Genomic DNA, 14,392 nt, shown 5'->3' on the forward strand with positions numbered 1-14,392 from the left:
TTCGAGCTTCTACTTCTAAAGATTCACCTTTCCAGAAACAAGTCTCTCACTGTTGCCGCTTGCTATAGACCTCCCTCTGCCCCCAGCTGTGCCCTCAATACCATATGTGAATTGATTTCCCCCCATCTATCTTCTGAGCTCGTGCTACTAGGTGACCTAAGCTGGGACATGCTTAACACCTTGGCCATCCTACAATCTAAGCTTGATGCCCTCAATCTCACACAAATTATCAATGAACCTACCAGGTACAAACCCAAATCCGTAAACATGTGCACCCTCATATATATCATCCTAAATAACTCGCCCTCCAAATACACCTCTGCTGTTTTCAATCAAGATCTCAGCGATAACTGCCTGCATCCGTAATGGATCTGCGGTCAAACGACCACCCCTCATCACTGTCAAACGCTCCCTAAAACACTTCTGCGAACAGGCCTTTCTAATCGACCTGGCCGGGGTATCCTGGAATGACATTGACCTCATCCCATCAGTAGATGATGCCTGGCTATTCTTTAAAAGTGCCTTCCTCACCATCTTAAATAATCATGCCCCATTCAAAAAAAATTGAACTAGGAATAGATATAGTCCTTGGTTCACTCCAGACCTGTCTGCCCTTGACCAGCACAAAAACATCCTGTGGCGTTCTGCATTAGCATCGAATAGCCCCCGTGATACGCAACTTTTCAGGGAAGTTAGGAACAAATATACACAGGCAGTTAGGAAAGCTAAGCCTAGCTTTTTCAAACAGAAATTTGCATCCTGTAGTACTAACTCAAAAAAGTTCTGGGACACTGTAAAGTCCATGGAGAATAAGAGCACCTCCTCTCAGCTGCCCACTGCTCTGAGGCTAGGAAACACTGTCACCACCGATAAATCCACTATAATTGAGAATTTCAATAAGCATTTTTCTACGACTGGCCATGCTTTCCACCTGGCTACCCCTACCCCGGTCATCTGCCGGCACCCTCCACAGCAACCCACCAAAGCCCCCACCATTTCTCCTTCACCAAAATCCAGATAGCTGATGTTCTGAAAGAGCTGCAAAATCTGGACACCTACAAATCAGCCGGGCTAGACAATCTGGACCCTATCTTTCTAAAATTATCTGCCGAAATTGTTGCAACACCTATTACTAGCCTGTTCAACCTCTCTTTCGTATCGTCTGAGATCCCCAAAGATTGGAAAGCTGCCACGGTCATCCCCCTCATCAAAGGGGGTGACACTCTAGACCCAAACTGCTACAGGCCTATATCAATCCTAACCTGTCTTTCTAAGGTCTTCGAAAGCCAAGTTAACAAACAGATCACCGACCATTTCGAAACCCACCGTACCTTCTCCGCTATGCAATCTGGTTTCAGAGCTGGTCATGGGTGCATCTCAGCCACGCTCAAGGTCCTAAACGACATCATAACCGCCATCGATAAGAGACATTACTGCGCAGCCGTATTCATCGACCTGGCCAAGGCTTTCGACTCTGTCAATCACCACATTCTTATTGACAGCCTTGGTTTCTCAAATGATTGCCTCGCCTGGCTTACCAACTACTTCTCTGATAGAGTTCAGTGTGTCAAATCGGAGGGCCTGTTGTCCGGACCTCTGGCAGTCTCTATGGGGGTGCCACAGGGTTCAATCCTCGGGCCGACTCCCTTCTCTGTATACATCAATGATGTTGCTCTTGCTGCTGGTGATTCTCTGATACACCTCTACGCAGACGACACCATTCTGTATACTTCTGGCCCCTCTTTGGACACTGTGTTAACTAACCTCAAGACGAGCTTCAATGCCATACAACTCTCCTTCCGTGGCCTCCAACTGCTCTTAAACGCAAGTAAAACTAAATGCATGCTATTCAACCGATCACTGCCCGCACCTGCTCGCCCGTCCAGCATCACTACTCTGGACGGCTCTGACTTAGAATACGTGGACAACTACAAATACCTAGGTGTCTGGTTAGACTGTAAACTCTCCTTCCAGACTCACATTAAGCATCTCCAATCCAAAATTAAATCTAGAATCGGCTTACTATATCGCAACAAAGCATCCTTCACTCATGCTGCCAAACATACCCTCGTAAAACTGACCATCCTACCGATCCTTGACTTCGGTGATGTCATCTATAAAATAGCCTCCAACACTCTACTCAACAAACTGGATGCAGTCTATCACAGTGCCATCCGTTTTGTCACCAAAGCTCCATACACTACCCACCATTGCGACCTGTACGCTCTCGTTGGTTGGCCCTCGCTTCATACTCGTCGCCAAACCCACTGGCTACAGGTTGTCTACAAGTCTCTGCAAGGTAAAGCCCCGCCTTATCTCAGCTCGCTGGTCACCATAGCTCACTGGTCACCCACTCGTAGCACACGCTCCAGCAGGTATATCTCACCCCCAAAGCCAATTCCTCCTTTGGTCGTCTCTCCTTCCAGTTCTCTGCTGCCAATGACTGGAACGAACTGCAAAAATCTCTGAAGCTGGAAACACTTATCTCCCTCACTAGCTTTAAGCACCAGCTGTCAGAGCAGCTCACATATTACTGCACCTGTACATAGCCCATCTATAATTTAGCCCAAACAACTACCTCTTCCCCTACTGTATTTTACTTTATTTTGCTCTTTGCACCCCATTATTTCTATTTCTACTTTGCACATTGTTCCACTGCAAATCTACCATTCCAGTGTTTTACTTGCTATATTGTATTTACCTCGCCACCATGGCCTTTTTTTTTGCCTTTACCTCCCTTATCTCACCTCATTTGCTCACATTGTATATAGACTTATTTTTCCACTGTATTATTGACTGTATGTTTTGTTAATTCCATGTGTAACTCTGTGTTGTTGTATGTGTCAAAATGCTATGCTTTATCTTGGCCAGTTCGCAGTTGCAAATGAGAACTTGTTCTCAACTAGCCTACCTGGTTAAATAAAGGTGAAATAAAAAATTTAATAAATAAACCCAGAAGGGAAGGGGGTAGCAGATGAGAGAACCCTTACGAAAAACAACATGATTTCACATGTGACATTTCCACATGTTTTGCACATAACCTTTCAAATGTGGATTAACATTTTCACAGGTGATGCCCTGCAAACAAAAATGTGCCATTATGATACACTGACAGTGCTTTCAACATACAGTTTTTTCAACTTACATATCTAACACACTGACATACACGACTACATTGTGTATGTTTATTTATACTGTCACAAGCCGGCTCATAGCCTGTGACAAAAATGAGGGGACACGAACAACAGGTATAGGCCAATTAAAAGTGTTCTTTATTCTAAACAAAACTATTAACTTTAAACTAAGAAAAAGGAATGAGGTGTGGAAGTATCATAATGTAAGGTGTATGTAAAGTGCATGGATGCGTGAATATGTGTGTGTGAACATGACTGAGTGAAAACTATGCAAAACTACAAAGGAACAAACAAAACTCCTCATACCTGGAGGAGCAGAGAGAGAGAGAGAGAGGTGACTAGTGAAGCAGTTTTATACCCTGAGCCCAGGTGGCTCCAATCACTAACGACCCTCCTCTGCCTGCAGGAGGAACCGCCCCCTGCACTGCAGAGGAAGAGCCGTGACAATACAGTAATTATTATTCAACATGTCCTTGCCTAGGATCAGTGGTGTGTATTCGTGAATGCCAAGGGAAGCCAGTCTTCCCCAAAATATTTACCAACAAAAACACAAAATAATAATAATGTATCTTTCGTCTCGGTGTTTCATAATTTTCCTTTCATTCGCAAGAGGCTCAATGTATCTCACAGGAGAAAGCATCCGAGAGAGCGAAACAGTACCCCTCTGTCTCAGTATGTGTAGCCCATGTATCTGAAGCTGTCTGGCCTAAAAGTGTATGACATCGTTGCCACCCACATAGCATTGAAATCATTTGCAAAGGAAGCCAGTGAGAATTTGGCCTCCCTTGATATAAAAAACTAAAATAATAGCCTATTAGTATTGAGCTAAACTGAGTGAACACAACTGTGAAAGGTCCTGGAGCTAGGGCTGTTGCTGTGACCATATTCCTGCCACACCTGCAGTCATGAGTCATGACCGCAGTCAAATGGACATGAGTTGGTAGTACTCAACTCGCTATCGACCATCAGGTCGCTAATGGCCTGGCACTCAGTGCTCTATTGTCCCTCTAACCACTCTGACATCAGTGCAAATACAATCGAAAATCACAAGCACTTGTCATCAAAGCAGTATCATGCTTTTAAAATTCACCGTTAGATTACATTTTAGAACCTCACTGTGATCAATTTGAAGAAAGAAGTTCAACAACAGGTTGAAACTAAGTGGAAAACATGGTTGATGGGGATGTTGTTTCAAAGCCAAACACAAGGAAATGGACAGCGCTTTCTAAGGTGATGATAAATTCAAAGCATTTAAGAAGTTGCATGTATGCCCCAAAACGCATATGCCTGTATGCCCCAAAAAACAAGAATGAAAATAAAGCTTGTGCCGTTATACAATACATAGCCTAAGAGCCTACCGCATATTACGCATGGCAGGAAAACATACAAAGAAACCCATTTAAGATGTCTTTGGTACATAATTGGTCTAGCAGCCTATACTACAAAATTAAATAAATTCTAGTGATCTTCTTTGAGTGTGGACTGTATTATTATGCATACTGGATGGACTGGTTACCTTATGCTACGCTCCAAACGTTCTATCCATGAGTCTGGGAGAAAACGTTTAGGCCTAGGCGATGCTGTTGGTTCATAAATTATGCAGGGTGGCTTACAGAGTTAGCCTACAATTATAATGAATTTGTATTTGAATTTGAATAGCCTAGCAACAGGGCATGTTTTCTATTTTCATAATTAATAGGCTGAAAGAATATCTCACCACCATGTTCCATCTCTTCCTCTCACTCCTTCGTTACTTTCCCGAGCGCGCAGAGATAGGGGCTGACAACAGTTTAATTAAATATGTTTCATTGTGAAAACATGTTACTATCAATGTTTCTGAACAGATTTCACTTGGTTTCCAAAAATGATGCACTGGGTAGCTGCAGGAACATGGTTGGAGAGCCCATGGCATACATAGTTTGGGTGGATTATCACCTGTCGCGCAGCAAGAGACCGCATGCCCATAAAATAGTGGCTGATGCGTGAAGATAAATAAGTGTTCTTATAAGCCCAGACATTTCTATATGCAATCCCAAGTGAAAGCAGAGTTTTGATGTTTGCCACTAAAAATATGACCTTCCTAGCTGCTACTATGTTTAGGCCTATTTCTCAGCTGCTAAAACCGGAGTAGCCTACCCAGCATGATTTAAACTGCGGGAAAGCGGCCTCCATTTGCTATTTGAGTGCATACTGATGACATGTATTTTTCCTCCTGCCACTGTTCCTCCCCATTTGATAAAGGGCCTTCTAAATCGAAACAAATTCTCTATATTAGTAAAGACAAGGTTAAATTGAGAAGTCTGATGGGTGAAAATATGATCACTTGATGAGCGAACAGGATGTGCAGCCTGAGGCAAGGAACAGAGCTCAAGTTTTTATTGCAACTTTTTAAAAAGTCAATAGCCTATAGTCGTATCATGCAGCCCATATACATCTTCCTATTATTGAGTTGGATTTGGCTTCACACCAATCACATCACATCAAAAGCAAAACATAATTGACAGAAAAAACATGAATTGTTGCATCTCGTTGTGTCGTTGTCCTCTGGTGGCTAGCTAAAATCTGCCTTGTCCTATATTAGCCACGGATGAAGATAGGGATTTGGAGTTGTGGTTTTACTTAATTCTCCGTACTGGCCAACGATTATAAAGTGATTCTCTGGTCTAACCATAAATTCATCAATTCATACATTGTGCCCCTGGCCTGAGAGGATGGAAGTTCAAGATGTAGCTCGATGTAGTAGGCGAAACTGCCCATTAAAGGAAGTTAGGCTAGCAAGTAAGCATTTTAGCTAGGTAGTCTGGGACAAGAAAAACTAAGAGTGTAATGTATGACAAGGTCATAGATCATTTTGGCAATATGAAAGAGAGGAGGATGGCATTGGCGTTCCTCTACAAGTATGATAAGTCAACATGTTTTTATACTTGCTCGCGCACACAAACATGCGCACGCACACAAAAATCAGTACCATGGACAGCCACATCATCGTAGCATAGGTGATTTGATGTTTAAATGTTGAAGTAGAAATTATTCCAGGAATAGTGGAGGCAGCTCCTGTTTCCTTTGAGACTTGCGGTAACCTTTCGTGGTTCTAAATCAATAGTTGTTTAGTAGTCTGAAAGTTTCGGAAATTGTCTTGACCATACTGTAGGTCCCTCAAAATCAACTCTGGACCTCGAAGCCAGTTCTATTGCTTTTTTTCCATTGTTCCCCTCTAATCAGGTACTGATTTAGACCTGGCACACCAGGTGGGTGTAATTAATTATCAGGTAGAACAGAAAACCAGCAGTCCCAAGTCCTTGTAGAGTAAGAGTTGAATACCCCTGCTGTAGGTCATGCAACTGTTTGTTACATGCTATATGCTTTGTGGACTTCACCAGACAGATGTTGCTCTACGGTTTTGTGATGAAACAAACGCGTGTGGTTGAATTTATTCTGCCACTCTGTGACTACTGTCTTATTATTATCACGGCCTTAGGCCTATATATCACGGTGGCATATGAACTCAAATGTTATAGAGCAAACAACACAATTATCACAACATATACAGTACCAGTCAAAAGTTTGGACACAGCTACTCATATTTGTACTATTTTCTACATTGTAGAACAATAGTGAAGACATCAAAACCATGTGTAAGGGCTATTTGACCAAGAAGGAGAGTGATGGAGTGCTGCATCAGATTACCTGGCCTCCACAATCACCCAACCTCAACCCAATTGAGATGGTTTGGGATGAGTTGGACCGCAGAGTGAAGGAAAAGCAGCCAACAAGTGCTGGTTGAGAGAATGCCAAGGGTGTTCAAAGCTGTCATCAAGGCAAAGGGTGGCTAATTTGAAGAATCTCAAATATAACATATATTTTGATTTGTTTAACACTTTTTTGGTTGCTACATGATTCCATATGTGTTATTTCATAGTTTTGATGTATTCACTATTATTCTACACTACAATGTAGAAAAAAGTAAAAATAAAGACAAACCCTTGAATGAGTAGGTGTGCCCAAAAGTTTGACTGGTACTGTAGGTTCTACACTGAACAAAAATATAAATGCAACACGTAAAGTGTTGGTTCCATGTTTCATGAGCTGAAATAAAAGATCCCATAAATGTTCCATATGCACAAAAAGCATATTTCTCAAAAATGTTGTGCACAAATTTGTCACAAGGATCTGTACACAATTCCTGGAAGCTAGAAATGTCCCAGTTCATCCATGGCCTGCATACTCACCAGACATGTCACCCATTGAGCATGTTTGGGATGCTCTGGATCGACGTGTATGACAGCGTGTTCCAGTTCCTGCCAATATCCAGCAACTTCGCACAGCCATTGAAGAGAAGTGGGACAACATTTCACAGGCCACAATCAACAGCCTGATCAATTCTATGTGAAGGAGATGTGTCGCGCTGCATGAGGCATATGGTGGTCGCACCAAACTGACTGATTTTTCTGATCCACGCCCCTACTACTTTTTTAAGATGCATATTTATTGGTAACAGTATAATATGTATTTTTGTCCCTGACTTGGCTTCCCCAGTGATTTTACCCACGCACGGCTACTGCCTGGAATTTGAACTTACAACCTCGTTTCACAGCATTCCTATTTTCCTGCTACGCCTGCTAGTGGAAATAACTTTTAATGTATTTCTACAGCTGAACTGTATTTTGTCAGTACAACCACGAACATGAAGTATACAGACATTTCAATTATAATTTATATTATTTTCAATGCCGGAAAAATTTGAATTTGGTTTACATTCCAAACTGACTGACTGAAATTTAAAAGGAATTGACCACAACATTGCTTGGGATGCAATATCTCATCTACATAAGTATTCACACCTGAGTCAATACTTTGTAGAAGCACCTTTGGCGGCGATTACAGCTTTGAGTCGTCTTGGGTATGTCTGTATCAGCTTTGCACATCTGGAGTTGGGGATTTTCTCCCATTCTTCCTTGCAGATTTCTCAAGCTCTGTTAAGTTAGATGGGGATCAGTGGTGAACAGCAATCTTCAAGTTCTTCCATCGATTTTCAATGGGATTAAAGTCTAGGCTTTGGCTGGGCCACTCAAGGACTTTCACATTCTTGTTCTGGAGCCATTCTAGCATTGCTTTGGCCCCAGTCTAAGGTCGTTTGCACTCTGAAGCAGGTTCTCATAAATAATAATTGATTGGATTTATATCGCGCTTTTCTACCAACTGAGGTACTCAAAGCGCTTTACATAGTAAGGGGAAAACTAACCTCATCCTTCACCAATGTGCGGCACCCATTTTTGTGCCAGAACGCTCACCGCACATCAGCTATCAGATGGAGTGATGTGGAGTGATATATGCCAATTAGGAATGAGGATAGAGGGAACAATGAACAGTGCCTAATATATCAATGATTTGCCTGTATTTGACTCCATTCATTGTTCCCTCTATTCTTACCAGTCTCCCAGTCCCTGCTGCTGAAAAGCATCCCCATAGCCATCACCATGTTATACTGATAGGGATGGTGTTAGACGGGTGACGAGCTGTAACTGGTTTTCTCAAGACATAATAGCCCTTTGCATTCAGGCCAAAGAGTAAACATTTTGTTTTATCCTTTATTTAACTGGGCAAGTCAGTTAAGAACAGATTCTTATTTACAATGACAGCCTACCAGGGAACAGTGGGTTAACTGCCTTGTTCAGAACGACAGATTTTTTACCTTGTCATCTCGGGGATTCGATCCAGCAACCTTTCAGTTACTAGCCCAACACTCTAACCACTAGGCTACCTTCCGCACACGACAGACTAACATGCTGTCGTGTGCCTTTTTCTCAGGGGTGGCTTCTGTCTGGCCACTCTCCCATAAAGCCCAGATTGGTGAAGAGCTGTAGAGACTGTTGTCCTTCTGGCAGGTTCTCCCATCTCAGCCAAGGGACTCTGTAGTTCTGTCAGAGTGGTCATTGGGTGATGACTTCAGCTCTAACAAGATGCATCTGCGTAGCGTCCTCGAACTTTCGAAAAATGTTAAGGCATTTTGACACGATTTACCTGTTCGTTAATAGTGAGTTGGAAGTTAAAACATCTATTGTATCGCCAAAACAAAAGACTGCCCAATATGTCAACGCCTCAGACGAGGCATGGAAAAATGCCCCCTTCTGACAGCCCTTCTTCGGCCTCGGCGGATGCTAGCTTGGAAGAAGCACCAGCATGGTTCAGAATGGAGATGGACAAGGGTATAACAAAAATCCAAGAGACACTTTCTGAGCGCCTCAGCAAAATTGATGTACTGGTCAATACACTTCACAAAGACCAGAAAGTCACAAAGGGACAAGTGACAAAGTTAGAAAAAGACCATGCTGACCACCAGGCTGCCATCCTGGATGTCTGCAAAGACGGGGATCAAAAATACAAGAAGTTGGAAGACGCCATCTCAAAACTCGAGGAGTATTTTGATTATTACAAAAATTTCCAAAGGCGCTCGAATTTGAGACTTCAAGGTTTCCCAGTGGCCATGGAGGGAAGAGACACGATCTCCTTTCTATAGGAATGGATTTCCAAAATTCTGGATCTAACCCCTTCCTCGCACCCACTGGAGATCGAGAGGGCCCATCGCAACCCTACGGAGGCAGCTGCCTGGCCAGGTTGCACCCAGGGCATTTGTCATTAAACTTCTATGGTACCAGGACACTGTTCGCATCCTCTCTGCTGCCTGAGCAAAGGGAGAGCTCAAGTACAGAGATGCCAGAATCATGATCTTTCCGGATCTTTCCCATACTACACAAGAGGAGGATGGCTTTCTCCCCACTGAAGAGACTTCTACGTCAGGCTGGCTTGGCATACTGCCTGCGCTACCAAGCGACTTTGTGGATCGAAACCAAGAATGATGAGCGCACATTTGACTCTGTGAAGATGGTTGAAACATACCTGAGGAAAGAACTTCCTGACTTGTTCACGTCTGCTACATCATGAGGAACTGTCTTTTGAACTTGGATACAGTTGATAGTGAACTGTTAGAACATGAGGATACAATGAAATGGCTCAAATGATCGACTGGCTGGCTGGCTGGCTGGCTAGATGGCTATCGCGATAATGACTGCCGAGGTAAAGTTGGATCATAGCTAATATTGGCTGTGCTATTTAGCCAGCTTGCTAAGTTTACAAAGGTATAACTATAGCTACATCCACACTATGCCAGGTAGTTACATTTTTGCTGTACACTTTTACTTTACGCAGAGAGGTCCAGTCGGGTTTGGTTAGATAGTTATGTGGCTTTTGACTGGGTTTCAAGCCTAACTATGTTGTTTATATTACTTCAGAGAATTTGAGCTACTATTACATTTGCTGGCTTGTTTATTGTTAGAGATGTATGCTAGCGTTAGTGATGCCAAGGCAGGGATAAGCTACTCACTGGCTGGCCGCCTAATTGCCAGCTAGCTGATAGCTTAACACTTGTGTATGTGCATGTGTGTATATATCATATTTTGGGGGGGAGGGTGAACTCAGGAGGATGGTGATTGTTTAACTACGTGTCCCTATTTTATATTTGAGGGATGATAGTTATCGTCTGGTAAAGGGTTTCATTTATACATCATAGCTTGATGTCTTTTTTCCTGTGCAGCGTTTGTGGTCATCGCTTTTGTCGCCGCGCGGCACAGGTTTCAGGCGCATTGGGGAATGCCGATTGGTTGACATTTGGGTGTGCGGGTAGGCTCTGTTGGTGACTATGAACGCACCCTCTGTTGTTGTTGTTGTTGTTGTTGTTGTTGTTGTTGTGACATGCTCCAGTAGGGCTAAATAGTCCGGTCCTTATTGTTGCCGATGTTTGTCACTTTGATTCAAATTGTATTTTGTTACTCAACTAACAATATGTTCATGTTACAAGGTACAGTCAATGTACTTCTAATGCCATATACATATATTTTAGAATTAACCTAATTCGAGCGATGCTATGCATAGCAGGTACATCTATCTTAAAGACTAGCGTCTAAGGATATGGGTTCTTTAACTCCCTCAGTTGGGGAGGAGGTTGGGTGGGTTAGTGGTAGGGTCAGGGTATTAGCGCGCGAGATGTTTACGATTTTATACTTTAATAATTAAATTTTGTACAAGTTGTATACACTCAATGTAATTTTGAAGAAAGAAATTAGAGATCTGGAAAAGGAACATAGTATAACATTTGACGACTCAACTCTACAAAAATTTGACTCAAAACGATTGGAAAATAACACCGTGATGACCCATAAAGCGCAAAATGCTCTTCGGAGAACAAAACAAAACTACTACGAACATGGAGATAAAGCAGGTAAGTTGCTTGCTTGGCAGATAAGGCAAAAGGATACTAGTAGAGTTATTAGCTCTATTAAGCTACACGATAACACAGTTGTTCACAGTCCTGAGGAAAGTAATCTAGTCTTTAGGGAGTTTTATGAAACATTGCACAAGTCTGAAGAGGATGCCCCTGCCACAATGCATGAGTTTTTGAACAAACTCAATTTACAAACTTTAGCTGATGAGGATAGAGAGCACTTGGAGAAAGAGATTACAAAATTGACAGCTGTGCCATATAGATTGCAAAATAGTTGGGGAGAAATTTTCGATGAACCGATTCCATGGCACATGTTTTATGAACTGACACACAAAACGACACCGGATTCAAAACTGAGTTTTTCAACTTAAATTATCTTACAAAATTATTGTAACCAATAGAATGTTACATACAGTTGAAGTCGGAAGTTTACATACATCTTAGCCAAATACATTTAAACTTAGTGTTTCACAATTCTTAACATTTAATCCTAGTAAATATTCCCTGTCTTGGTCAGTTAGGATCACCACTTTATTATAAGAATGTGAAATATCCATAATAGTAGAGAGAATGATTTATATCAGCTTTTATTTCTTTCATCACATTCCCAGTGGGTCAGAAGTTTCATACACTCAATTAGTATTTGGTAGCATTGCCTTTAAATAGATTAACTTGGGTCAAACGTTTCGGGTAGCCTTCTACAAGCTTCCCACAATAAGTTGGGTGAATTTCGGCCCATTCCTCCTGACAGAGCTGGTTTGTAGGCCTCCTTGCTCGCACACGCTTTTTTAGTTCTGCTCACAAATTTTCTGTAGGATTGAGGTCAGGGCTTTGTGATGGCCACTCCAATAGCCTTGACTTTGTTGTCCTTAAGCCATTTTGCCACAATTTTGGAAGTATGCTTGGCGTCATTGTCCATTTGGAAGACCCATCTGTCCATTTGGAAGACCCGAGCTGCAGCAAAGCCCCCCCCCACAACATGATGCTGCCACCCCTGTTCTTCACGGTTGGGATGGTGTTCTTCGACTTGCAAGCCTCCCCCTTTTTCCTCCAAACATAACGATGGTCATTATGGCCAAACAGTTATATTTTTGTTTCATCAGACCAGAGGACATTTCTCCAAAAAGTATGATCTTTGTCCCCATATGCGGTTGCAAACCGTAGTCTGACTTTATGGCGGTTTTGGAGCAGTGGCCTCTTCCTTGCTGAGCGGCCTTTCAGGTTATGTCGATATAGGACTCGTTTTGCTGTGGATATAGATACTTTTGTACCTGTTTCCTCCAGCATCTTCACAAGGTCCTTTGCTGTTGTTCTGGGATTGATTTGCACTTTTCGCACCAAAGTACGCACCAAAGTACGTCTGACCCACTGGAATTGTGATACAGTGAATTATAAGTGAAATAGTCTGTAAACAATTGTTGGGAAAATTACTTGTGTCATGCACAAAGTAGATGTCCTAACCGACTTGCCAAAACTATAGTTTGTTAACAAGAAATTTGTGGAGTGGTTGAAAAACGAGTTTTAATGACTCCAACCTAAGTCTATGTAAACTTCCGACTTCAACTGTATATGGGGTATACAACCATCCCAGCTCTGCAGATTTTGCTGCGAAGAGATAGAACCATTAGATCATTTGTTTTGGTACCTTCCATATGTAGCTTGTTTTTGGTCACAGGTTGAGGAATGGCTGAAGAATTGCAACATTTACGTGGAGCTAACTCTGCAAATAGCTCTGCTGGATGATTTAAAAAGTCATAGTCAATCGATCAATAGTATAATAATACTCTTAGCAAATCTCTTATCTTTAATTTACATTCTTTAGGAACTTTGAGAATAGAAAGGTTCAGAACTTTTGTGAAATATAATAATATGACTCTCGTCCGGTAGCACTCACATCTGTAATTATGAAGCGCTTTGACAGGCTGGCCATGACACACATAAACACCATCATCCCAGACACAGTGGACCCAATGCATATACCACCCCAACAGCTCCAGAGATGACGCAATCTCAATTGCACTTCACACTGTTCTCTCCCATCTGTACAAGAGGGGAAATAACTACGTAAAAATGCTGTTCATAGACTACAGCTCAGCATTCAACACCATAGTCCCCTCCAAGCTCATCACCAAGTTTGTGACCCTGGAACTGAACACCTCCCTCTGCAATTGGATTATGGACTTTCTGATGGGCCAGCCCCAGGTGGTGAGGGTAGGCAACAACACCTCCGTCACGCTGATCCTCAACACGGGGCCCCTTACGGGGGTGCGCTTAGTCCCCTCCTGTAGTCCTTTTTCACCCATAACTGCAAAGCCACTCACAACTCCAACACTATCATCAAGTTTGCTGACAACACGGCGGTGGTAGGCCTGATCACCGATGGCGTTGAAACAGCCTACAGGGAGGAGATCAGAGACCTGGTAGTGTGGTGCCAGGACGAAAGGCTCTCCCTCAATGTCAACAAGACCAAGGAACTGACCGTGGACTACAGGAAGAAGGGGGGAGAGCACGCCCCCATCAACAGGGCTGTAGTGGAGTGGGTCAAAAGCTTCACGTTCCTTGGTGTCCACGTCACTAAAGTACATCACTGGAGTCGAGCTCCTTACCATCCAGGACCTCTATATCAGGTGGATTCAGAGGAAGGCACGAAAAATTGCCACCCAAGCCATAGACTGTTCACTCTGTTACCGTCCGGCAAACAGAACCGGAGGATCAGCTCTCGGACCAACAGTTTTCGGAACAGCTTCTACCCCCAAGCCATAAGACTGCTGCTGCTAAATAGATAATTAAATGGTTACCCAAACTATCTGCATTTACCCTATCTTTCACTGACTCTATGCATACTCACAAGACGATATATACACTCTGTATAATACACTCACTCACACACACTACACTGACACTTCAACACAAACCCACATACACACGCACACACATACAGTGGGGCAAAAAAGTATTTAGTCAGCCACCAATTGTGCAA

This window comes from Salvelinus alpinus, chromosome 12 (assembly GCF_045679555.1).
Source record: "Salvelinus alpinus chromosome 12, SLU_Salpinus.1, whole genome shotgun sequence".
NCBI lineage: Eukaryota > Metazoa > Chordata > Actinopteri > Salmoniformes > Salmonidae > Salvelinus > Salvelinus alpinus.